At 39.2% G+C, this 27,305-nt stretch overlaps 1 non-coding gene and 1 pseudogene across 1 annotated transcript; one reads left to right on the forward strand and one right to left on the reverse strand.

Annotated features, from left to right (window-relative positions):
- The first annotated feature begins 8,392 nt into the window (after nt 1-8,392).
- TRNAA-UGC (transfer RNA alanine (anticodon UGC)) lies at nt 8,393-8,464 on the forward strand. Its single transcript has one exon. It is a non-coding gene; the product is annotated as a tRNA-Ala (tRNA).
- Nucleotides 8,465-13,792: 5,328 nt separating this feature from the next.
- On the reverse strand, nt 13,793-14,553 carry LOC100671237 (bisphosphoglycerate mutase-like; annotated as a pseudogene).
- Nucleotides 14,554-27,305: the final 12,752 nt, after the last annotated feature.

Genomic DNA, 27,305 nt, shown 5'->3' on the forward strand with positions numbered 1-27,305 from the left:
AGAGGTAAACTCTTCAATAAAGGGGAGCAGATGACAGCATGAGGAGAAGAAGCTCCAAAGGCTGGTATGCCCTGACCTTTCCAGTCTCAAAGATGGCATTGCTACAAGAAGAAAGGTCTGGAAGCTCAAACAAGAGCTCCTCCTGTCAGAAATACCCTTTTTTAACACCAGGAAAATGTTTTATTTTAGTCCATTCATAACATAGTTTTCAACAATTTAATCCTCTGTCAACAAGTAGAAGAATCACTTGATATGGAGGTGGGATGAGGTAGTGGGTCCCAAACCTCCTTTGGTTGGTTGTCCAGAGGTCTGCTGTGCCATTTGGTGACTTCCACAGTACTTCACATGGGGAGAAGAGAGCCACAATAGCTTGGAGGGGCCCTTCTCTCATTGAAATGCTAACCCCTCAGGTATTTCACTTAAAAGTCTTTCCCTAGTTCTCTTTGTATTGATCCAGAAATGAATCCAAGGCAATTTTGTGTGACCCACCCCAAACGGTGCTTTATATATTCATAGGGTAGGAGAGAAGAGAAATCCACAAATTCCTAAAGTACAGCAATTACAAATTCTCTCAGTTTTCACATACCCTTGGTTCCTTGAAGTGTGGAGCTTTTTTTTTTAGAAATAAACAATACTCTGTGTTTCCTCCCCAGAGAGATTAGTCTTTCCTTCACACCAAAACTTCCGCATTTGTTCCCAGATTCGCCATACCATATCTTCTCCAGGTTCAGGTCAAGACTAATGAACGATCTTGGATCGTATTCTGGATGGTATGTCCTAATGTACATTAATTCATCAAGATAATTATCCTCCTTCTTTGGATATGGCAGCAAACAGTGAATAAAGACATGATGAAGGAAGAGGAAGAGGAGAAAGAAACTGAGAAGAAGTAGTGGCTCACACTGATAAGACAAGTTGGATCATTAAGAAAGGCAAGCCCAAGGATTAAGAAGATTAAGCCCAGGCTCTTTTACATCTCCATCATTATGGTATGTTCTTGCAGGTCTTCAAATGCTCTCCAATTCTTTTTTCCCGTTTCCCAAGGCTTCAAGAAAGATGTACAAGACAATGCAGAAAGATACGAAGAAGAGTAGCATTCGTGTCGCTTTCGGAAAAATAGCTGCGGGGGGAAATAAGAAACAAAGGGATAAAATCACAACATTTGGCAAGCAATGAAGTCCTCCACGTCTAGCTGTATGGTCAGAAACCCAGCAGTGCTTTCTCTAGGGGCCGCCTCTCTGGTAGTTAAAATCTAAAGAGATAAAAGACAAAGACAGAAGGAAGAGAAATGATCCGACCGACGACAGCAGCTCGTTCAAAAAAATATTCTTGCCAACAAAGAGAATTCGAGGAAAACTATCGGAACACTTGGAATATGAAACCAATTGGCCTCATATAATCAAAAAAACAAACCCGTTGCCATCGAGTTGATTCTGACTCATAGAGAACCTGTAGGACAGAGAAGAAGGCTCTCACAAGATTGCCAAAGAGTAGTTAGTGCGTTGCAACTGCAATATAGCTAGGAGCTCAGTAAAAAAGCATGGATAGACCTGGGTAGCTCAGTCGGCAAACATCGGACTTTCAATCTGAGAGTATAGGATTCAAGTCCATGTTCAGCTGACGTGTATTCTACTCTCAATTATTTCTCTTACAAAAACGCTCTTTATTTTACCCTAGTTACTTCTCTTAGAAGCTTTGTGTCTTCACTCTCTCTTTTTTCCCTCTTTCCCCTACAGGAATCTGAAGAAAACCAGAACGGGAAAAGAAATAGTAGCCATTTCTACCTGTGTTTAAATCTTTAATGCAAATTTTTAGGTAAGTCAAAACCGGTGCATATGGTTCTTATTTAACCTTCCTTTAGGGCAAGAACAGCCAAGAAGCCTTTTCAATGATTTAAAAGCTGTACATGCAGCATGTAAAAGTCATTGTGGAGAAGAATTTGTTGGAGTAGGGTTGGCTTAATCATTTCAAAGTGAGGGCAGATTTACATAACATTAAAGGGTAAAAGGAGTTGCCTTGAAGTCAGGCATTTGTAACCTGGGAACAGCCTGTATAAGTTGTCTACAAGGAACTCATTTCATATATATACCTATATAGTAAGGTAGAAATTAAAGAGGATTTTAAAAAGATATATCATGCAAACATTAATCAAAAGAAAACAGGAGTGGCTATATTTATATCAAATAATGTAAACTTCAGAACAAAGAATTAGCAGAGACAGAAATAGACATCACTGAACAATAACAGGATCAATCTACCAAAAGGAATAGGAAGTCCCCAACTTACAGCAGCATTCCGTTCTGATGACTTCTTTCTGAGTCAGTTCTGCTGTCAGTCGAATATCTCACTTTCTCTTTTTAGTTTTCATTATGATTGCCTTTTATTACCAGTATCTTTATAAATTAATCTTTATTTGTCTTGGGAGGTTGGAAGAAGTACATACGAACTTACAGATACCATGACATTAACAAATTACACACTGTATTATAAATTACTAATGATAAGATTAAAAAAAAAAAGTTGTGCGTTTCATTGTAACACGAATCTAATGTAAGTCAGGACTACCTGAATGGGAATGTTAAACGTATATGCACCAAACAACAGAGCTACAAAATATGTGAAGAAAAAACTGATTGAATTGAAAGGAGATGTAGAAAAATCCACAATCATAGTTGGAGACTTCAACCCCTATCTCTAAATAATTGAAAAGCAACTAAACAGAAAATCAACAAAGATATAAGAAAACTAAAACACTCCACCAACCAACCGGCTAAATCAACATTTATATAACACTTCACCAAACAGGACCAAAATACACATTCTTTTCAAGTCCCTATGGAACATGTATCAAAATACAGCATATAGTCTGGGCCATCAAACAAACATCAACAAATTTAAAAGAATTGAATCATACAGAGTGGGTTCTCTGGCCAAATGGAAACAAACTAAAAATCAGTCACAAAAAGATAAAACAAATCTTCCAACTTGGAAACTATGCAACACACTTCTATATAATGTGTAGGTCGAAGAGGAAGTCTCAAGGATATAAAAATGAAAATACAATATGTCAAAATTCGTGGGAAACAAGTAAAGCAGTACTGAGAAAGAATTTTGTAGTACTAAATGCATACAGAAGAAAAGAAAAAAAGCCTCATATCAGTTATCTAAGCTCTCATTTGAAGAACCTAAAAAATTTTTGAAAAACCCCACAATAAACCCAAATCAAGCAGAAGGAAGGAAACACTAAAAATAAGAGCAGAATTAAATTACATTAAAAACAATAGAGAATATCAGTGAAACAATAAGTTGGTTCTTTGAAAAGATGTATAAAATTGACAAACTTCTAGCAAGACTCAGAAAAAAAAAAAGTAAGAAAACCCAAAGTATCAACATCAGGAATGAAATGAGATATCACTTATAGACTCTGTAGACAACAAAGGAAATACCATAAACAATGCTACAAACATAAATTTGACAACTTAATTGAAATGGACCAGTTCCTCAAAAATCATCATAAACTACCACTACTCGCCCAGTATGAATATGTATTTTGAATAGCACTATAACTCTTAAGGATATTTGATTTAGGAATTTTAAAAATCCCACCACCCAAAAAAGAATATCTAGGTCCAGAAAGATTAATTAGAATAGTCCAACAATTATTTAAAGAGTTAACACAAACTATGTACAGTCTTTTCCAGGAGATGAGAGAGGAGGGAATACTTCCTAATTCATTTTATGAAGCCAGTATAACTCACCCCACCCGCACCTCTCAATAAATTGCCTGGAGAGAACAAGTGCATAACAAGAAAAAAAGAGCTAACAGATGAAATGACCACAATTCCTCTTTTGATAACGTGCTTTCTAAAACAAATAAATAATTGACCCCAGGAACACAACCAACCTGTGGCCAATCAGACTTGGAAGCCAGGCAGTCCTGACTACCTGCTATGGATATTTCCTTTGGAGAAGAAATTGAGAAGTAATGACATCCCAGATAGGAGTATTGGGAACAAACATCAAATTCTGTGTCTTCCTAAAGATGCTTTGATTCAACAGGAATACATATAGAGACATTTTTGAAACTATAAAGCATTGGAAAATTACCAACAGTGGAGTGGAAATTCCTAGAAGTTTACTGGTCATACAAAGCAAATGTGATAAGATGGTCCATGAAGAAACAGAGGTAGCGGCTATTCTTTACAAAGAAAGCATTCAGCATAGCTATGACCAATTCACTTTTATTTATAGTGGTCCTCGACTAACGACTGTGTCCCAGGTAAATTCTTACATAAGTCCAATACATTTTTTTTGTTTGTTTTTAGTTTTCATCACTGTTCCCTTTTATTATCAATATTTTTATAAATTTGTTCTTTATTTTCCGGGGTTGGCATGAGGATGATAACATAAACAACCTTGTATGTAGAACATATTACTAACGATAAGAAGTACAGAAAACAAAAACAAGGGCCTGTGGTAAGTGCGGTTCTTGGTAGCTCAAGTAGAACTTCGGTCGGAACTACCTGTATCTATTTTCCTTTTTGATAGGAAAACCTTTCGCTGCTGCTTCGCATGAGTCTGCCTCCTTTTGATGTCAACTGAGGTTTCCAATAAATGTTTTATTTAAAGATTTAAAATAACAGGGAAAATGGAGTGAGTGAGGAAATACAGGAAAATTGATACTATGGAATGTGTTGATTCTTCTACTTTCATATTAGGAAGGCTTCTAATTCCCTGACAAACTTCGTTACCTTGCCCAGAGTCCAAGCCACTCGCTCGCCTAAGAAGACTCAGGATCTACAGCCGTCCTTCTCTTGTTTTTAGACCGAGAACCGGTAGAGAAATCTGAGGGCATTAAGATGGGCTCCTCCGCTTGTGCTCCTTCCTTTGGCTCAGAAAACAAGGCACTAAAGAAAATTGTCGGCGCCCCCCAATCCCCTATCCCTTTTTCTCTCTTTAAAAATAGAACAAATGGGAGCCAAGGTGAAGCACCTGTTAATGTGCACGCTTTGGATTCCGGTGATTCAAGGGATTCCGTTGGGTTCCAGTTCTTCATTTCTCCCCTTTCTGAGCATCTTCCTTCCTTTGCCACAGTGTCCTTAGAGGATGTAGAGGTTCACAGCCAATGAATGGAAGAGCACTGAAGGCAACCCACCGGGTTATGCTTTTACTTTCTATGTGTGCAGGAATGGAATGGAAAATGTTAGAACTAAATCTGTATTCCTTCAAGGAAAAAAAAAAAACAAAAAAACGGTTGCCCTGGAATTGATTCCTACTTATAGTGACACTATAGGACGCGATAGAACTGCCCCATACTGTTTCAGAGAATATGCCGGTGACCTTTTGGTTAATAGCCCGATACTTAACTACCCCAGGGCTCCATTCCTTAAAAAATGCGTTTAAATAGTGTTGGATCAGAGAAAAACAGTGGAGGTGCCTGGCATCAAAACCGGGGCTTACTTACGTGCACAGCATACCCTCTACCACTGAGCTAACTTCCTCTCTCCGAATCTGTTTGTTGAAATTTGACCCTCCTAAGGTCTTGGAATGCAATCGTCATATTTAAAAAGGATGACAATAATTATGCATATGTAAACAAAACTGTCGGAACTCGGGGTTGAACCAGGGACACTTACATCTCCAGTCTAACACTCTCCCAACGGAACTATCTCAGCTGCCAGAGGTACAATCTTAATTACACCTCAAAGTACTGTGTAGAAGACTAGTGAGCTTTTAAACACAGATCTCATTCAACATTGTTTATTCACACACCCGAAATTATATGAGGTCTGTTGCCATCCATGTCTGAAAAATGTGATCCAGTTTTTGGAGACCGTAGATGGGTTGGTAGAGAAGTGCAAGCAATAGAAGGAAAAAGAGGAAGAAGCTTCTCTACTTGGTAACTTCAGGCTGTCCAGCTCTCCAAACACAGCTTAAGAAACTAAGGAAATCCCAAATGTAATGATCGAGCCTGTTCTTTCTCTCCTCTTTCAGTCCAGTCCTTTTTCTGTCTTGCTCTTTGGTGACACTGGAATGGGGAACAGAGGATTATTGAGCACATTAATGTGGTAGCAGACTTCTGGCTTCTGAGTAGAAAAGGGGAAACATTTAAAGGCAATTCATCAAATAATGTGTTTATTTCCATATGAATTCACAAAACGTGTTTTCAAAGGGAGAAGAGAACGGAAATATGGGAATTGTAAAAAGCAGATGAGTGTGCATGGTTTTGAACCCTCTCAAGGAATGGACGCACTCCCGTTGAGCCACACCTCTCTCACGACTGAAAGATCATGAAGATCCTCCTTGAAATATTAGCTATATTTCTAAGAGGTCTTCGCAGGTCTGATAGTTGGCCAGGGAGAAACTCCACTGTTTCAAATCCCAGTGTACCTCCCAAGGTGGTTGCATCAGAACAAGCAAGACTAGAAGGAATAAGAGAAAGTGGAAAGATTGTGCTCACTTGAACTCCAGTTTGTGGTTAACTGAGGACCAAAAACTATACATACGTATAAAATTATGTCTATGTAAATGTATATATGTATGTATTTGTAGATACATATGTATGTATATGAATTGAAAGAAAGTAAAGATGTTCTCAGACAATCTGTTAACCATCTTTGTTGACGGGTCCTTTTGTGTTCTTAGTTTGTCCTGTGACAATGAAAAGACAGAAGGCTGAGGACATACACAGTGATTCCCTCCATGCCTTCCCCCTCTGCTTCACAGTCTCCTTCTCTGCTGGCAATAATATTTAGGATCAATCACCCCACGGGGCGGCACAAGAGTACCAAAGTTCATCAGAACAAGAACATAGGGAACGACATTTCTCTAGGAAAGCTTTCCAAACAGAAAGCTGAGAAAATTATTAGTGTCGTTGAAAGTAAAGGTGTGACAGAGATAGCTTACTTGGGAGAGTCCTAAAGGTCTAAAAGTCCCATGTCCTTTCCCAGGATTGGAAAGGTCCCAATTTCTGTCAATTCTAGGGAAACTGCTGGGCCTATCACAAAGCCATTTTTTCCTTATATGCCCTTTACAATCTTGTGGTAAAAGAAAGAGTGTACAGTTGGCACAGTAGTGCAGAATAACAAGTCACATGGAACACATAGAATCCTAGAGATACAGGTTTTGGGAGAAAGAAAATTTTAGGTTAGGCATCTATATAGGGATCTACCATCTGATACTTCAAAGTGAGCACGGTTCTTGGGAAAACAAGAACAGGCATTCTAGAAGGATTAATGAGGTTGGTTTGCAGATGGATATTTAAGGATAAAATGCCCAGAAGTTTTGGAGCATTGTCCAGGTTTCTGGAGGAATTATTTAATTTTAACACCAGTGAATACTTAACTTCAGTACTGTAAGTCTTTAAGTAGAGAACTGCCTGCAATATGTTCCTCAGTATCACATGGAGGATCCTGGATAAACAGGCTTTGGACTCACTGTACAGATCACCTGCCCTACAGGCTAAGCTGAAAGCATCCCAGTGAGAGAACAGCCCTTACTTACGTTCTTCGCTTGCCAGTCCAATCCTAACTGTTTAGTATTATTCAGGACCTCCTCCTATTTTCTGATTCATCCATGGCATATTTTGATGATTTCCAGGGTTCTTTGACTTTATTCTTCAAACATCTATATTTGCAGGAAGCTTTAACGTTATGTCAGTGAGTTCTTAGAGGGAAAGGAGTTTGACAGCTTTGCTTGGTTTTTACCACGCTTTTGCTGACTCTGCGTTTGACCTGTAGATTCCTCCAGTCTGGAAAAGAGTCACTTCATGTAAAGCTGATGGAGTTTTGAATTTTCCCCCACCATTAAAGTCATTTGTGGACATGATCCTCAAGGGAGGGATAGAGATGGAGGTGTGAAAGCAGAAGTAAGGACAAGCTCAGAAGGTGTGAAGTGACAGGAACAATGAGAGTCAGCTGGAATGGATGGGGACAGGGTACTGACCCAATTAGAAGTGAAATTCAATTAACCAGTTGCACTAAAGCCCGTGGCTGCCAGTGGTCTAAGGAGCAACGCATTCGAAGTCATTATCAGTGTGATATACATTAGAGAGATGTGATTTTCTTGGGACTTTCCTGGTGGAGGCAAGTAACTTTCATTTAAAGAGTCTGCTGGCGAGTGTACCTTGGAGAGGACTACCGGAGCGGAAAGATCCTAGAACCAGAAAAGGTTATTCAGACGACATTGCAGTTAACATTCTCCTTGTATCGCGGCTAGTCAGCATCCACATTACTGATTCCAGGAAGTGTGGAATTTAGCCCGTGGTCTTTTTCTAGGCAACTCTTCGAGGTTTTTTTTTTTTTTGGGGGGGGTGGGTGGAAGGAAACCCACAGGAAAAACATCAGTATGCTTTTATCGAAAGAAAAGTCATCATCAAGCCAGTCAGTCTTCAGGGGGTGTAGCTCAGTGGTAGAGCGCGTGCTTTGCATGTACGAGGTCCCTGGTTCAATTCCTGGCACCTCCACTTCAACTTTTAGCAAACCCTCATCCTCTCATTTCTTTTATCATGTTTGCTCTGCTCACAGGATAAGGAAACCGATGGTCCAAGTAGCTGCTTTTAGTGTTCTTCCATTTCTACTTGTTGGGGCTTAGCACCTCCCAGGGCAGGGCGTCAGCAGAAGGAAGACAAGAAGAGAAAGAAAAGGAACCAGCCCTTTCCCCAAAGCAAGCAGACTTTTGCCACAGCAACTAATCCATTAATATTTGGTTTTAGTTAGTATATCATGGATAATCAAGGTAGAAAAACAAGGACGGAGAGAAAGGAGAAAAGGAAAGAGCCCTACAAAAACTCTTTAATCCTTTTAGTCATTTAAGCAGTCGTATCTGTTTATCTGTTCAGTCAGACTAAAGTTTCCAGCTGATTTCCTTGCCCCTAGCGGCGCAGTGGTTAAGAGTTCACCTGCTAACTTAAAAGGTAGACAGTTCCAGTCCACCAGCTGCTCCTTGGAAACCCTACGAGGCAGTTCTCTCTGTCCTATATGGACGTTAGGAGTCGTAACTGACTCAATCGCAATGGCTTAAAATGGTTCTCTATTGCCATCATTGACAGAGCAGTCGATGGCGGACGAGTGATTACAGGTCATTGGACAACCCAAACCACAGCGCTCAAGAAACACGGAGATACTCAACACCAACCAACCAGAGGCCAAGCAGACTTGGAAGCCAGAAAGTCTCTCTCCTGACTACCTGCTATGGATATTTTCGTCGGAGAAGAAAATTGAGAAGTAATGACATCCCATAAGGGAGTGCTGGGACTGAACATTAAATTCTGTGTCTTCCTAAAGACGCTTTGATTCAACAGGAATGCGTGCAGAGATAGAACGGTTATGAAACCATAAAGCATTAGAAAGTTACAAGCAGTGGACCAGACTGACCATGAAAGAACAGAGGAAGCAGCTATTCTTTACGTAGGAAGCATCCAGCATATCTGTGACTCATTCACCTTTTATTTGTCCCCAACTAATGATGGTGTCCGAAGTCAATTCTTACATAAGTCGAATACCTCATTTTTTGTTTTTTTTTTGGTTTTCATTATCATTTCCCTTTACTATCAGTGTTTTCATAAATTTGGTCTTTATTTTGCAGGGTTGGTATGAGAATGATAATATAAGTAACACTGTACATAGGACATATTACTAATGATAAGATGTACAAAAAAAAAAAAAAAGGACTGGTGGTAACAGATCATTTTAACTCAAATAGGACCTAAGCCGGAAATTCCCTGTATCTATTTTCCATTTTGACAAAAAAAAAACCTTTCCCTGTTTCTTTACATGGGTATACCTCCTTTTGATCTTAGCTGAAGTTTCCAGTGAATGTTTTAAAGATTAAAATAAGGAGAAAAATAGAGTAAGTGAGGAAATACAGGAAAATTGATATTATGAGATATCAATTGGGAATGTGTTGATTCTAGTTATTTCTTATCCTTGCCATTAGGAAGGCTTCTAATTCCCTTACAGTCTTCGTTCCCTTGTCCAGGATCCAAGCCTCTCGTTCACCTAAAAAGACTCGGGACCTGCAGCCATCCATCTCTCATTTTTAGACAAGACACGGATAGAGAAGTCGGTGGGTATAAGATGGACTCCTCTGCTTCGGCTTAGTCCTTTGACCCAGAAAACACAACGCACTAAAGAAAACTATCCGCGATCCCCTTCCCCACCCCTTTTTCTGTCTTTCTACCTCTTCAATAGTAGTACAAATGTGAGCCAAGGTAAACCACCAGTTAATGTGCACGCTTTTGTTTCAGGTGTTTCAAGTGATTTGGCTGGGAACCAGTTCTTTTTTACCCTTTCTGAACGTCTTCCTTCAGTTGTCACAGACACCTAAGTGGATATAGAGGCTCACAGCCTACAAATGGAAGAACATTCAAGGCAATCCACCGGGTTATGATGTTACTCTCTATGTATACAGGAATGGTATGGAAAATACTAGAACTAAATCTGTATTCCTTCAGGATTGGATTGAGATAGTGTCCAATCAGAGAAAAAGGGTGGAGATGCCAGGGATGGAACCTGCGACCTCGTCCATACAAAGCATACACTCTATCGCTGAGCTACACCCTCCTGGTAGATAATAATTAGTCACCTTTATTTAAATATAAGTGCTATTTTCTGAGCCGCTCCATCCCGGAAGTTAGCCCTAGTGCTGTTTAGTGTTAAGGGGAATCAGCAGCTGCTTTGGGCAGGAGGCACTCAGGAAAGAGTGGGCAATACTGATTCTTTAGGGTATAGGGCTTGAAAGTGAAGGCAGAGGATTGGAAACAAGTGTCAGATAAATAGCCACAGGACATTGTAATTGTGTCTTTTTTGAAAAACTTGACTGGTTAAAAGTCTCTGTCTTATAGGTGGCAAAGAATCAAGTCCCCATTGTCACTTCTTTTGATTTCCTCTAGATACCTTTTAACCTGAGGCACCAAATTATTAAAATTAATTCTTATCATTCCAGACTCTTCACTATACTTGCTATTAGCTCATCAGAATGTTAAAGGCCACATTTAATGGAGGAAAGCCACGCTCAGAAGAAATTCCCAGAGCAATGCACTCAGTATTTCATTTTAAGGGTTTTTTCTCCTCTGCCCTAGACATCCAGGTAACTCAGGAACCCTAAATATGGTCCAGAAGAGGAATTTGTAATGCATGAATGAAACAACAGCTTCAGGATGGAGGGATAGGTCAATTATAAGAGTAAAACAGAACATAAATAGACAGGATTTAAAAAGAAAATTTTAAAAAGTGTTCCCCAGAATGTCACCTGACCTGCAGAACTTGAGTGCACCAGCCCCTGCAACACCATGAGCCAGCAGGAATCTTCATCCTTCTGCCAGATCCATGTATTTGAGACTTGCCAGATCCCACAGTTGGATGAGTCATTTCCTTGAAGTAAATCTCTCTCTATAAATTTATATATATATTTCACTGATTTTGCTCATTTAGACAACCCAGGCTAAGATATATATATATATTTAGATCATTCACATTTCCAGTGATTATCAATATTGTTTAATTAGTATCTACTATTTTAGGATTTTTTTTTTTTTTTTTGGTAAATACTTTCTATTTGTTGCCCTTGTTCTTAGTTTCTTTCTTTTTTTTTTTTTTTTTTTGCCTTCTCTAGTTTAATAGGGCATTTTATATGACTATTTTCTCTCCTCTCTTAGCGTATCAATTATACTGCATTTTAAAGTTTTGTTAGTGTTTGCCCTAGAGTTTGCAATATACATCTACAACTAATCTAAATCCATTTCCAAGTAGCACTATATCACTTCATGAGTAGTACAGGCATAACAGTATTCCAATTCTTCCATCACTTATAACATTGCTGTCATACATTTCACTTATTCTTAAGCTATATCAACCAATGTATCATTACTATTATTATTTTAAACCAATATTTATGTGTTAGATCAGTTAAGCATAAAAAAATTTAACATGAAAAATATCATGTAACACTTACTGGAAGACCTCAGCAATATGTAAGTAAATAAGAGGATCATAAAAATATGTATGTTCACAGCTTGACTGGAGTTGAAAAATTCAATAAATACTCTTATCAGTCATAATATAGATATTAATGTAATTTTTTCACCTAGCTGTCCCTTGGATGGCTGTACAGTGAAATCTGTGAGTCACAATTTGACAAGACTGCCATGTTTCTCCAGGTCTCGGAAGTGCTCCCCCTTTGAAAGACAGTGTACAGTCTTTCACCTTTATTATCGCTCCTTTTAGTGAAAAATATTTGAGTTTTCCTTCTCTGACAGATTCCCACCTTACACAGGAGCGGGCTATGGCAGGTTTTATTGTACTACACTCAGTTCTATTAGAATCCCAGAGCCCTGGGATGCAACCAGTATATAAGAAAGGGTATAACATCTATTCTGGAAAACTAGACACAACTGGTAAAACCCAGGAATGAAACACAGAGATCTAGATCTATCTCTCTCCCAACTAAGCTAATTCTGATTATGTAATTTAGCCAGTCTTTCAAAATATCACTTAACTTTTTGTTGGCAGGGCCATTGTGTATTTAAATACCTAATCCTAACTTATTCAGTATTTTCCATTCACTCACCCAAAATTGTGTGCCTGTTTGTTGTCCATGTCTGAAAACAGGATTCAATTTTTGGAGGCACTGGATAGGTGGGTACACGAGGAGAAAGGCATAAATGGGAGGAATAAGTAAAACTGGAAAAAACTTTTCTGCTTGGTAACCTCCTGCTGTTCCACGCTCCAAACACTGCTTAGATAACCAAGGGAATTCCAAATGAAATAATCAAGGCTATTTTTTCTATCTTCTTTCAGTCTGTATTTTTCTGTCTTACTCTTCAGTGACACTGGAAAAGGAAACATAGGATTATTGTTCACATTAATATTGGGGCAAGCTTTTTGCTTCTGACTGAGAAATCCTGAGCAAGTCAATTTTGTTTTCTCTATTTTCTTCCTTTTTCCTTGTTGTCCTTGTGCTGACACAGCTGCCCTGGGTGGTGAAGAGACACAGAGAGTAGAAACAGGGAGACATTTCAGGGCAATCCATCAAATAATGTGTTTTTTTTCTATGTGAGTACACAAAATGTGTTTTTAAAAGGAGAAAAATACAGAATTTTTGGAAATTGTACAAAAGCCTGTATGGTTTTGAACCCTCTCAAGGAAAAGACAAATTCCTATTGAGCCACACCTCTCTCGTGACAGAGGCATCATGAAGATCCTCCTTGAAAATTAGCCACATTTGTAAGAGGTCTTAGAAGAATCCACAGTTTGCAAGAGCCAAAATCTACTCTTTCAAATCCCACACATCCCAGAAAATCTTAGTAAACATAAAGATGAAGTGAACTACTTAAAATAACTAAGTGAATAGCAATGTAAACCTTAAGGATTTTTATCTTTTGTTTATAGCCATAACCTCAGGCTGGGAATAGTGCCTGGCAATGGTGACTCAATAATGATGATTTATTGAATGACGGACACCTTGAATTTCGCCTCCACTTAACACTCTCCCATCTCAGAAACTTACGAACTTAATCAAGCCCCACTTGTTACCAGGTTGGTAACTAATTCAAACAGGGCTTGCAGGACTGCTAACTTATAAATCTTATGACAAAAGCACTTAGGCATCCTAAAGCCATTATCTAGACAAAGAGAAGTTACCTGCACAAACTCTACCTCACAGCCTAGCTCTGAAAAATGCAAATTCGTGAGAGATAAAGAGACACAGACAGAGATGGGTAGAGTGATCAGCACCCACAACACACTACATGCCAATGCTTATACACCTATTCCAAGGCCACACTGGGGAAAGACTATTTTTCAGCTTGCTTAACTTTTACTTGATCGTCTACTTAATGGCTGCTTACATCACCTCCTGGTTGTCTAGGAACTGGTGAGGTCCAATGGCATGCAGGTTTTCATCTAATTCCAGGAGAATTGGGACACCAGTAGGGAGAGTGATGTTGAGAATGTCTTCTTCCGAGATACCTTCCAGATGCTTCATGAGTGCCCTACTGTTATTTCCATGAGCAGATATCAGAATGGTTTTGCCACTTAATACTTCTGGAGCAATCCTTTCATTCCAATAGGGAAAAAGTCCCCAGAACATCCTTTAGGCTTTCAGATGGTGGCAGCTGATCCACACGCAAGTCGCACACTTTATACTTCCTGTCATTTTAGATCTCCTGGTAGGACAGAAGGGACTACTGGAAAGGAGGCGGGGTCTCATTGTAGCATTTTCTCAGAGCCTCACCTGTTCTTTTCCATGATTAAAAGCCATTTGCTCCCAGTTGAGACCAGTCCAGGCTCCGTAGTGAAGCCAGGAGCTTTCCACAGGAACCCACTCCTACCTGAATTCCTCTGGGATCAGACAGGCCACATGGATGGACCAATTCAGAATGGACATGAATACAAAGTCAAACTCGAAGTTTACTCCCTTGAGTTGCTTCCCACAGTTCCCAGCTTCCTCCATTCTTTTGTTGTTAAGTTCCTGGTCCACCCACCTACAAAAGCACTTCTCTTTTTTCCAAGCACCCTTCCCATGTCTGATCATGGAAAGTTTATACGTGGACATATTGGTGGCTGAGTTTCCCTGGTGTTTCAAGTGGGCCAACTTTTGGTGGTAACAGTACATCTGCAGAGAGGTCAGTAGCAACGACAGTGCCTCTGTGGTGCCAAGAGTCCAGCACCTTCAAGGACTCATCCTGTGGGGAGTTTTTATTATTATTATTACCTTTTCAGTCTCTTCTCTTGTTATAGATCTGTTCAGATTTTCAACCTCAGTTTGTGTTAGTTTAGGTAGTGTGTTTCATCCTTAATGTCTTCTATAACCCAGTCTTTTTTGAACATGGTATGGTTCAGTTTCCAAGTATTTGATTTCTTTTCCCTCCTTTTCCTATTATTGATTTCTACTTTTATGGCCTTATCGTCAGAGAAAATGCCTTGTAATATTTCAATGTTTTAGATTCTGCTAAGGCTTGCTTTATGACCTAATGTGTAGTCTATTCTAGAAGATGTCCCACGTGCACTGGAAAAGAATGTATACTTGGTTGCTGTTGGGTATGGTGTTCTGTATATGTCTATGCGGTCAAATTGGTTGATTGTGGCATTTAGATCTTCCATGTCTTTATTGAGCTTTTTCTGGATGTTCTGTCCTTCACCGAAAGTGGTGTGTTGAAGTCTCCTACTATTATTGTGGACCTGTCTATCTCACTTTTGAAAGATGTTAGAGTTTATGTGTCTTGAATCCTTGTCATTGGGTGCATAAATACCTAATATGGTTATATCCTCCTGGTATATTGCCCCTTTAATCATTATACAGTGTCCTTCCTTATCCTTCCTGGTGGATTTAATTTTAAAGTTTATTTTGTCAGAAATTAATATTGCTACTCCTGCTCTTTTTTGATTGTTGTTTGCTTGATGTATTTTTTTTATCCTTTGAGTTTCAGTTTGTTTTTGTCTGTAAGTTTAAGGGTGTGTCTCTTGTAGGCAATATATAGATGGGTCCTGTTTTTCAATCCATTATGCCACTCTTTATTTATTTAGTCCATTTACTTTCAATGTAATTATGGATAGGTATGTGTTTAGTGCTGTCATTTTGATATCTTTTTGTGTGTGTTGTTGACAGTTTCTTTTTCCCACTTAATTTTTTGTGCTGAGTAGTTTATCTTTACATATTGTCTTTTCCTCTTATTTGTTGTCGTTTTTGTTTTTGCTGAGTCTTTTTTTTCTTGTATTTTATTTTTATGAGTAGGACTGTTAGTCTTCTTTGTGGATACCTTAGTATTTACCCCGATTTTTCTAAGTTTAATCCTAACTTTTATTTTTTTATATCGCCTTGACTTCCTCTCCATATGAAAGATCTATTACTACATTCTTAGTCCCTGTTTATTGATTTAATGTTGTCTTTTTTGACATAATGACGTAGTTTTTTCCCTGTTTTGAGTACTTTTTTGTCTTGATTTATTTTTGTGATTTCACTCTCTGGGTTGACATCTGGTTACTCTGCCCTGTGTTCTAGTCTTGGGTTAATATCTGATATTATTAATTTTCTAGCCAGAGAACTCCTTTTGTATTTCTTGTAGTTTTGGTTTGGTTTTTATGAATTCTCTAAACTTCTGTGTATCTAAAAATGTCCTAATTTCTCATTCATATTTAAGAGACAGTTTTGCTGGATATGTGATTCTTGGCTGGCAAGTTTTTTCTTTCAACACTTTATATAAGTCACCCCTTTCCCTTCATGCCTCCATGGTTTCTGCTGAGCAGTCTGAGCTGATTCTTATTGACTCCCCTTTTTAGGTGAGTTTTCCTTTATCCCTAGCCACTCTTAAAATTCTCTCTTTATCTTTGGTTTTGGCAAGTGTGATTATAACATGTCTTGGCGACTTTCTTTTGAGATCTACCTTATGTGGCATTTGATGAGCATCTTGGATAGACATCCTCTCATCTTCCACTATATCAGGGAAGTTTTCTGCCAACAAATCGGCTAAACGGGGAAGTGAAATTAATATTATTATTTGTAACTCAAATTTCCATGTGGTAAACAAGATTAGGAAGGCTAGAAAAGCCAGACGACACTTAGTGTATATGCCAGAGTGTTATAGTCTGAAAACAGACCATGGCGTGACTGAAAATAAAGAGAAGAATGGAAAATTAATAAAAACATTCAGTTGGGTGACAGCTCATCTTTCAGAATTGGTCTCTCTGGAATGAAAGAGGAAATTACACCGACAGAGACTTCCCAATTTCTGTGCACAGATGTGGTAGGAGCAGTGTTGAGAGTAATATCAGATGAGCCAGCTGCTTTGAGATAAATCACCACTGCAACTGGTGAAATTTGCTAGATTTTGCTTGAAATGCAAAGAGTAAATAAATCAAATTCCTATTTGTTTGTTCCATGTATTTCTACACTTAGATGAAATCTACTGAAAATTAACTTCTTCCTAAAGAATTCTATCTGACTCCTCTACACTTCACGTACTGCTTTTAGCTCAAAGGGAGTCTAAAGGGGGAGGGGGTGTAACCACAGAAAGTCAGAGACTGTACAATCAATAATAACTACATACTCAGCCACATTTTCCTCAGTCGTAGTCCTGGTGGAGCAATGGTTAAGTATTCAGGCTGCTAACCAAAAGGTCAGTAGTTTGAATCAATTAGCCGATCCACTGAAACTTTATGGGATAGTTCTACTCTATCCTGTAGGATCCCTATGAGTCAGAATTGATTCAAAGGCAAGTTTCTTTCTTTTTTTTAAGTATAGGTGTGGATCTCGGTGTTGGTGGTTAACAGTTTCGCTGCTAAGTGTAAGGTCTGCAATTCAAATCCATCATTTTTGGAAGCCCAATGGATAAAAGGCCATTATAAATCAGAATCCACTCGACAGCATCAGGTCGGGTTTTTTTTTTTTTTGGTTACTGTACGAGCAGAGGCAATATAGGTGAGTCCTTTGCGAGTCAAGTAGGTGACCTCAAAATTGTCTTAGGAATGGCCTTTTCAGAATTTTAGAAGGTGGATAGTTGCAGCTTTTGGAAAGAAGAGAAAAGGGGATGATGCATTATGAAAGGTCTCCAGTCTCTTGGATTCTCACCTCCTCTATCATAACCGATCCCCACTTTCCTACGGACAAAATAGCCTTTTCTCACCTTCAAGCCTTCCTCTACAAGGTCTCTCTACAGGATTTTCTCCAGGTGTAGGTCAAAACACACAAAAAATTTTAGTTCATATTCTAGATTGCATAATCAAATTCACATTGATTCATCAAGCTCAATTCTCAGCTCAATAATTAAAATTATCTATACAGAAGCTAGAATTGTTCCACAAGGATATGGCAACTGTCCTGAAACAGTGTAGACCTTATCCGAGGTCTTTGGGTTAATGTGACTGTTCTCTCCTCTTTTGACCCTTGAGTGTTTAGGATTTGTACTCCATTTCTGCTTTTGCAGCTTCTTCACAGATGGGACTCACCCAACCACACCCAGACACTGAGTTCATTCAGGTCAGGTAGACAAAGACGTTGCTATGCACTTCAATGGCTTCTTTCTGCTCCATATCCATGACTGTGAATGAGAGGTAGGCAAGACAGGGCCCAAGTCTTTGCATCTCCAGCCCAAATCTGGGTGGAACATCAACTTCTCAACATCTTAGAGCATGCCAGAGAACAAGATAGGATGAGAAAATGGCTCTCCTCTTTGGCAGGAATGAATTCTTCTTCACCTAACATTATTTCAGAATTCTGAGTTGTCCAGCCCAAAGAATGTACAAGGATATTTCCCAAGTGTTGGAGCAGGTGTTTCTTCTTTCAGATACTCTAGCTTCTTGACACTCCACTTTTCCCCAAATTGTCTGAAACAGTCTGGTTAGTCTTTGGGAAGTGCAGCTGGTGGCCCATGTACCAGTGAGTAATGAAAGTGCTTGGAGAGAATGTATGAATAAGAATGACATCAAATAACTTTACTTGAGCACCAGTGTCCCAACAAGTCAGTTAAGAAAAAAACACCAAGGACAAAACAAGTCAGATTAAGAAAGAAGCAAGTTTCTGAAATCTATGAGTGCGTTTTGAGAGGGAGGAAAACTGTTAAGTACGGGACATGGAATCGCCGGTCCTCATGCATGGCTAGCACTGACTCTACCGCTCAGCTCTATCCCCCGTAAAGGCTCTCTTTTGGAGGAACCTTCATAGCTGTTCTCTTAGTCTTGGAAAACAGTCATCAAGACAAGATTACCTTGTAGTCAACTTCACTGTTTCCAAACTCCCTAAACTGCACTTTCTCAGACACCAATACACCAAGAGAAGAATACCTTAGTTCTAGAAAGAAAGACATTGTTCCTGGTCGGTGACCTTCCACCAGACTGCCCGGAACCTTCTTCCATTCTTCCCATCACCTGGCTGAGTCGCGGGACATAAGATTCTTTTGCAACTTGTCTGAATGTAACTTTCTGTATTCTTTTGACTCTTGGGAACATGTTAATGTTTCACATAGGCAAATTAATTAATTAAGTCAAGTGTGTGTGAGAGAATGCTCTAAATATGAATACAAATGGAAACGAACAAAGCTAACGTATTTCAGAAGAGTAACATATCCACATTTGAGAAAAAAGAGAGAACTCATTCAAGAAAATGCTTTATTCTCATTGTAAGACAAAAAAAGATCACGAATATCAAACTCTATGTAACTGAGTTTTGCTTTTTTTAAAAAAAAAAAAAAAAAAACATTGCTATGGATGTACCGGAAACCCCGGTAACATAGTGGTTAAGTGCTACGGCTGCTAACTAAAGGGTCGACAGTTCGAATCCACCAGGCGCTCTTTGGAAACTCCATGGGGGCAGTTCTACTCTGTCCTATGGGGTCGCTATGAGTCGGAATCGACTCGACGGCAGTGGGTTTGTTTGTTTGTTTGGTTCATGGGTGTAGCAATTCTGATATTACTTCGTGTAACTTTTAGCTTGAGTAAGTGAGTACATATATTGAGGTTCTTGGAAAACAGGGCTCTCACTGTGGGAGATAGAAGGAAAACACGAAACTGGAATGTGGGAAGGTAAGAAATTCCCTGCTGGTGCAGAATGGATATTCCCGTTGTCATCTAGGTTGATTTCTACACATGGATACGCCACTTGTAAAGAGAGGAGACCTGCTTAGTAGGGTTTCCTAGGCTTCAGTCTTTATGGGGAAACCTGGTGGCACAGTGGTTAAGCGCTCGGCTGCCAGCTAAAAAGATCTGAGGCTGGAACCCACCACTGCGCTTCGCGGGAGAAAGATTTGGCAGTCTACTTCTATAAAGATTATAGCTATGAGTCTGAATGGACTCCACGGTAGCGGGAGTGCTTTCTTGGGTTTCATCTTTAACGGAACCAAAGGGGCACAATAGCGATTGTTAGTTCCAACGGTAGTAAAGGCCTGGCCATCTGCTTTATTAAGATTACAGCCAACACATGGGGTCACCTTGAGTCGGAATCATCTCCATAGCAAGCAACGATTTTTAAGGGAGCAAATGGCCAGGCCTTTTCTTCCAGGGTGCCGGTGAGTGAATTCCAACCGCCATCCTTTCCGTTACCGTTAGGTTACCGAGCCGAAACCTTTCGCTGCACGCAGAAACCTTCCTCGTACAGTGTACTGATTCTTTTTTTACAGGACTTTTTCATATTTCTTGTGATTAAAAACATTCCTCCCTTCCCCCTACACACACGTAATACGGAATATCAAAGCAGAAATGAATCATAAGTGCAAAAGCATGTAGCATAATGGAATTGCTTACTCCATCAGTTCCTAGGTTCTCTCACTGAATTTCAGTTCCTTTTTTTTTTTTAATTAAAAAAAGCTACGCAATCTGTCTGTTAGCACTTCATAGAAGGCCTGAAAATGAATCCAAACTCTTCGCCTTGAGTCCATTCCGACTCTTAACGACCCCAGGAACATGTAAATAAGGGAGAGGATGATCAAAATATGTATGTATACAACTTGATTGCATTTGCCAAAATCAGTAAAAAGTGTCAAACCTACCATTTGCGGTCGAGTCCGTCCGATTTATAAGAATTATAAGAGTTACCTCCGTAGGGTTTCCAGGCCTGGCACACTGGTTATAATTATCGACCACTAACTGTAAAAGTCATCGGTTGAAAATGATCGTAGCTTCCGCAGGAGGAAAAAGGCAGCACTCTGCTTCTGTGACGTTTGACAGTATTGGAAACCATAAGGGGTAGCTACGAGTCAGACTCGACTGCAGTGGGTTTGCTTCTGATTTTATAATCTTTAGGGAAGTGGTGCCACCTTAATCACTGAGCCAGCAGGGCTGCTACACATAGATGCAGATTTAAAAAAAAGAAAGAAAGAAACATAGTTCTGTATTGTATTGATGTATTACTCAGTTCTATTAGACTCCTAAGCCTTGTAATGCACCTGTTTTCAAGAAAGTAATTATGTGAAAACTAACTGAAGCTGCTGAAACCCTGGATCTTTAGATCTTCCAGTCCAATGCCATTTCAATTAAGCACATTCCTCTACCTGTAAAGACTTTTTTACTCATTCATTCAAAATGTTATCCAGGCTCCTGTGTTTTCAAATATTTAGTCTTAACTTATTCTATATTATCCACTCACTCAGCCAAAATTATATGGATTCAGTTGCTATCCATGTCTGAAAATGGGATCCAACTTTAAGAGATGGTGGATAAGTTAGTAGACTAGGTGAAGGGCAAGATATAGGAGGAATTGTTAAAACACAGGTGGTTCCATGCTTCAAACACCGCTCATCAACATAAAGGAATTTCCATTGAAATGATTGAGCCTGTTCCTTCTCCCTTCTTTCAGTCTTTCTTTTTCTGTCTTGCTCTACAAAAACACTGGAAAGGGTAACACATGATTACTGAGCATGCTGAAAACTTGGCATCAGGGTTGGAGGAAGGCTCATTAACAACCTTTGATTTGCAGATGACAACCTTGCTAGCTGAAAGCCAAGGGGTTTTAAAGCATTTACTGATGAAGATCAAAGACTACAGCCTTCAGTATGAATTACACCTCAATGTAAAAAAAAAACAAAAAATCCTCAAAATTGAACCAATAAGCCAAATCATGATAAATGGAGAAAATATTGAAGTAGTCAAGGACTTCATTTTACCTGGACCCACAATCAACACTGATGGAAGCAGAAATCAAGAAATCAAAGGACAGACTGTGTTGGGAAAATCTGCTGCAAAAAACTTCTTTAAAGTGTTAAAAGGCAAAGATGTCACCTTGAAGACTAAGGTGCACCTGGCCCAAGCCATGGTATTTTCAATCTCCTCATATGCATACAAAAGCTGGACAACGAATAAGGAAGATCAAAGAAGAATTCAGGGGGCGGAGCCAAGATGGCGGACTAGGCAGACGTTACCTCGGATCCCTCTTACAACAAAGACACGGAAAAACAAGTGAATCGATCACATACATAACAATCTACGAACCCTGAACAACAAACACGGATTTAGAGACGGAGAACGAACTAATACGGGGAAGCAGCGATAGTTTCCAGAGCCTAGAGCCAGCGTACCAGTCAGGTACGGCACAAGCACAGAGACCTGCTCCACCCCCCTGAACTAACCCCGGGAGGGGGACGAGCCGGTTCCACGGGCGGCGTGGGACGCAGCCGGTAGGAGAAGTCCCCGGGAGGCAGCGACTGGTATTGGAGCAGGGAGAACAGCGTCCCAGCCGGGACACTCGGTCACGGCACAAGCACAGGGAGCTGCTCCACCCATCTGAACTAACCCCGGGAGGAGGCCCGACTAGTTTGCGGGGGCGGCACGGCCACGCGGCTGGAGGGACAAGAAGTCCCCGGGAGGCAGCGACTGATTTTGGAGTCGAGAGTGCACCGTCCCAGTAGGGGAGCCTTGACGCTGGGCGTGGGGCTGGAAGCGGAGGATCTGACCTTGACTCCAGCGGGCCAGACCCCCTGGGGGCAATCTCCACACAGCCAGCACACATAGGCGACGCGCCCGCGGGAATCTCAGATATAACAGTCATTCCAAGCAAGACAAGCAACTCTGGCTATATTCTGAGGTGCTACTCTCCTATCTCTCTGTTCCCTCCCCCACCCTCCCCAGGCGGCTTCATTAACATCTGAATAGCCTGAGCCAGAGGGAGAACTCTGATAGAGATCTGACTGCAGTTTTTTTTTAGCGGATTTTCTGGAAAAACTAGTTTCCCAGTGATGGCTCGGAGGCAACAATCCATATCAAACCACTTAAAGAAGCAGACCGTGACAGCTTCTCCAACCCCCCAAACAAAAGAATCAAAATCTTTCCCAAATGAAGATACAATTTTGGAATTATCAGATACAGAATATAAAAAACTAATTTACAGAATGCTTAATGGTATCACAAATGAAATTAGGATATCTGCAGAAAAAGCCAAGGAACACACTGATAAAACTGTTGAAGAACTCAAAAAGATTATTCAAGAACATACTGGAAAAATTAATAAGTTGCAAGAATCCATAGAGAGACAACATGTAGAAATCCAAAAGATTAACAATAAAATAACAGAATTAGACAACACACTAGGAAGTCAGAGGAGCAGACTCGAGCAATTAGAATGCAGACTGGGACATCTGGAGGACCAGGGAATCAACACCAACATAGCTGAAAAAAAATCAGATAAAAGAATTAAAAAAAATGAAGAAACCCTAAGAATTATGTGGGACTCTATCAAGAAGGATAACCTGCGGGTGATTGGAGTCCCAGAACAGGGAGGGGGGACAGAAAACACAGAGAAAATAGTTGAAGAACTTCTGACAGAAAACTTCCCTGACATCATGAAAGACGAAAGGATATCTATCCAAGATGCTCATCGAACCCCATTTAAGATTGATACAAAAAGAAAAACACCAAGACATATTATCATCAAACTCACCAAAACCAAAGATAAACAGAAAATTTTAAAAGCAGCCAGGGAGAAAAGAAAGGTTTCCTTCAAGGGAGAATCAATAAGAATATGTTCTGACTACTCAGCAGAAACCATGCAGGCAAGAAGGGAATGGGACGACATATACAGAACACTGAAGGAGAAAAACTGCCAACCAAGGATCATATATCCAGCAAAACTCTCTCTGAAATATGAAGGCGAAATTAAGATATTTACAGACAAACACAAGTTTAGAGAATTTGCAAAAACCAAACCAAAGCTACAAGAAATACTACAGGATATTGTTTGGTCACAGAACCAATAATATCAGATATCAGCACAACACAAGGTCACAAAACAGAACGTCCTGATATCAACTCAAATAGGGAAATCACAAAAACAAACAAATTAAGATTAATTAAAAAAAAAATACACATAACAGGGAATTATGGAAGTCAATAGGTAAAAGATCACAATAATCAAAAAGAGGGACTAAATACAGGAGGCATTGAACTGCCATATGGAGAGTGATACAAGGCGATATAGAACAATACAAGTTAGGTTTTTACTTAGAAAAATAGGGGTATATAATGAGGTAACCACAAAAAGGCATAACAACTCTATAACTCAAGACAAAAACCAAGAAAAACGTAACGACTCAACTAACATAAAGTCAAACACTATGAAAATGAGGATCTCACAATTTACTAAGAAAAACGCCTCAGCACAAAAAAGTGTGTGGAAAAATGAAATTGTCAACAACACACATAAAAAGGCATCAAAATGACAGCACTAAAAACTTATTTATCTATAATTACCCTGAATGTAAATGGACTAAATGCACCAATAAAGAGACAGAGAGTCACAGACTGGATAAAGAAACACGATCCATCTATATGCTGCCTACAAGAGACACACCTTAGACTTAGAGACACAAACAAACTAAAACTCAAAGGATGGAAAAAAGTATATCAAGCAAACAATAAGCAAAAAAGAAGAGGAGTAGCAATATTAATTTCTGACAAAATAGACTTTAGACTTAAATCCACCACAAAGGATAAAGAAGGACACTATATAATGATAAAAGGGACAATTGATCAGGAAGACATAACCATATTAAATATTTACGCACCCAATGACAGGGCTGCAAGATACATAAATCAAATTTTAACAGAACTGAAAAGCGAGATAGATACCTCCACAATTATAGTAGGAGACTTCAACACACCACTTTCGGAGAAGGACAGGACATCCAGTAAGAAGCTCAACAGAGACACGGAAGATCTAATTACAACAATCAACCAACTTGACCTCATTGACTTATACAGAACTCTCCACCCAACTGCTGCAAAATATACTTTTTTTTCCAGCGCACATGGAACATTCTCTAGAATAGACCACATATTAGGTCATAAAACAAACCTTTGCAGAGTCCAAAACATCGAAATATTACAAAGCATCTTCTCAGACCACAAGGCAATAAAACTAGAGATCAATAACAGAAAAACGAGGGAAAAGAAATCAAATACTTGGAAAATGAACAATACCCTCCTGAAAAAAGACTGGGTTATAGAAGACATCAAGGAGGGAATAAGGAAATTCATAGAAAGCAACGAGAATGAAAATACTTCCTATCAAAACCTCTGGGACACAGCAAAAGCAGTGCTCAGAGGCCAATTTATATCAATAAATGCACACATACAAAAAGAAGAAAGAGCCAAAATCAGAGAACTGTCCCTACAACTTGAACAAATAGAAAGTGAGCAACAAAAGAATCCATCAGGCTCCAGAAGAAAACAAATAATAAAAATTAGAGCTGAACTAAATGAATTAGAGAACAGAAAAACAATCGAAAGAATTAACAAAGCCAAAAGCTGGTTCTTTGAAAAAATTAACAAAATTGATAAACCATTGGCTAGACTGACTAAAGAAATACAGGAAAGGAAACAAATAACCCGAATAAGAAATGAGAAGGACCACATCACAACAGAACCAAATGAAATTAAAAGAATCATTTCAGATTATTATGAAAAATTGTACTCTAACAAATTTGAAAACCTAGAAGAAATGGATGAATTCCTGGAAAAACACTACCTACCTAAACTAACACATTCAGAAGTAGAACAACTAAATAGACCCATAACAAAAAAAGAGATTGAAACGGTAATCAAAAAACTCCCAACAAAAAAAAGTCCTGGCCCGGACGGCTTCACTGCAGAGTTCTACCAAATTTTCAGAGAAGAGTTAACACCACTACTACTAAAGGTATTCCAAAGCATAGAAAATGACGGAATACTACCCAACTCATTCTATGAAGCCACCATCTCCCTGATACCAAAACCAGGTAAAGACATTACAAAAAAAGAAAATTATAGACCTATATCCCTCATGAACATTGATGCAAAAATCCTCAACAAAATTCTAGCCAATAGAATCCAACGACACATCAAAAAAATAATTCACCCTGATCAAGTGGGATTTATACCAGGTATGCAAGGCTGGTTTAATATCAGAAAAACCATTAATGTAATCCATCACATAAATAAAACAAAAGACAAAAACCACATGATCTTATCAATTGATGCAGAAAAGGCATTTGACAAAGTCCAACACCCATTCATGATAAAAACTCTTACCAAAATAGGAATTGAAGGAAAATTCCTCAACATAATAAAGGGCATCTATGCAAAGCCAACAGCCAATATCACTCTAAATGGAGAGAACCTGAAAGCATTTCCCTTGAGAACGGGAACCAGACAAGGATGCCCTTTATCACCACTCTTATTCAACATCGTGTTGGAAGTCTTAGCCAGGGCAATCAGGCTAGACAAAGAAATAAAAGGTATCCGGATTGGCAAGGAAGAAGTAAAGTTATCACTATTTGCAGATGACATGATTATATACACAGAAAACCCTAAGGAATCCTCCAGAAAACTACTGAAACTAATAGAAGAGTTTGGCAGAGTCTCAGGTTATAAAATAAACATACAAAAATCACTTGGATTCCTCTACATCAACAAAAAGAACACCGAAGAGGAAATAACCAAATCAATACCATTCACAGTAGCCCCCAAGAAGATAAGATACTTAGGAATAAATCTTACCAAGGATGTAAAAGACCTATACAAAGAAAACTACAAAGCTCTACTACAAGAAATTCAAAAGGACATACTTAAGTGGAAAAACATACCTTGCTCATGGATAGGAAGACTTAACATAGTAAAAATGTCTATTCTACCAAAAGCCATCTATACGTTTAACGCACTTCCGATCCAAATTCCAATGTCATATTTTAAGGGGATAGAGAAACAAATCACCAATTTCATATGGAAGGGAAAGAAGCCCCGGATAAGCAAAGCACTACTGAAAAAGAAGAAGAAAGTGGGAGGCCTCACCTTACCTGACTTCAGAACCTATTATACAGCCACAGTAGTCAAAACAGCCTGGTATTGGTACAACAACAGACACATAGACCAATGGAACAGAATTGAGAACCCAGACATAGATCCATCCACGTATGAGCAGCTGATATTTGACAAAGGACCAGTGTCAATTAACTGGGGAAAAGACAGCCTTTTTAACAAATGGTGCTGGCATAACTGGATATCCATTTGCAAAAAAATGAAACAGGACCCATACCTCACACCATGCACAAAAACTAACTCCAAGTGGATCAAAGACCTAAACATAAAGACTAAAACGATAAAGATCATGGAAGAAAAAATTGGGACAACCCTAGGAGCCCTAATACAAGGTATAAACAGAATACAAAACATTACCCAAAATGATGAAGAGAAACCAGATAACTGGGAGCTCCTAAAAATCAAACACCTATGCTCATCTAAAGACTTCACCAAAAGAGTAAAAAGACCACCTACAGATTGGGAAAGAATTTTCAGCTATGACATCTCCGACCAGCGCCTGATCTCTAAAATCTACATGATTCTGTCAAAACT

This window comes from Loxodonta africana, chromosome 1 (assembly GCF_030014295.1).
Source record: "Loxodonta africana isolate mLoxAfr1 chromosome 1, mLoxAfr1.hap2, whole genome shotgun sequence".
Lineage (NCBI taxonomy): Eukaryota > Metazoa > Chordata > Mammalia > Proboscidea > Elephantidae > Loxodonta > Loxodonta africana.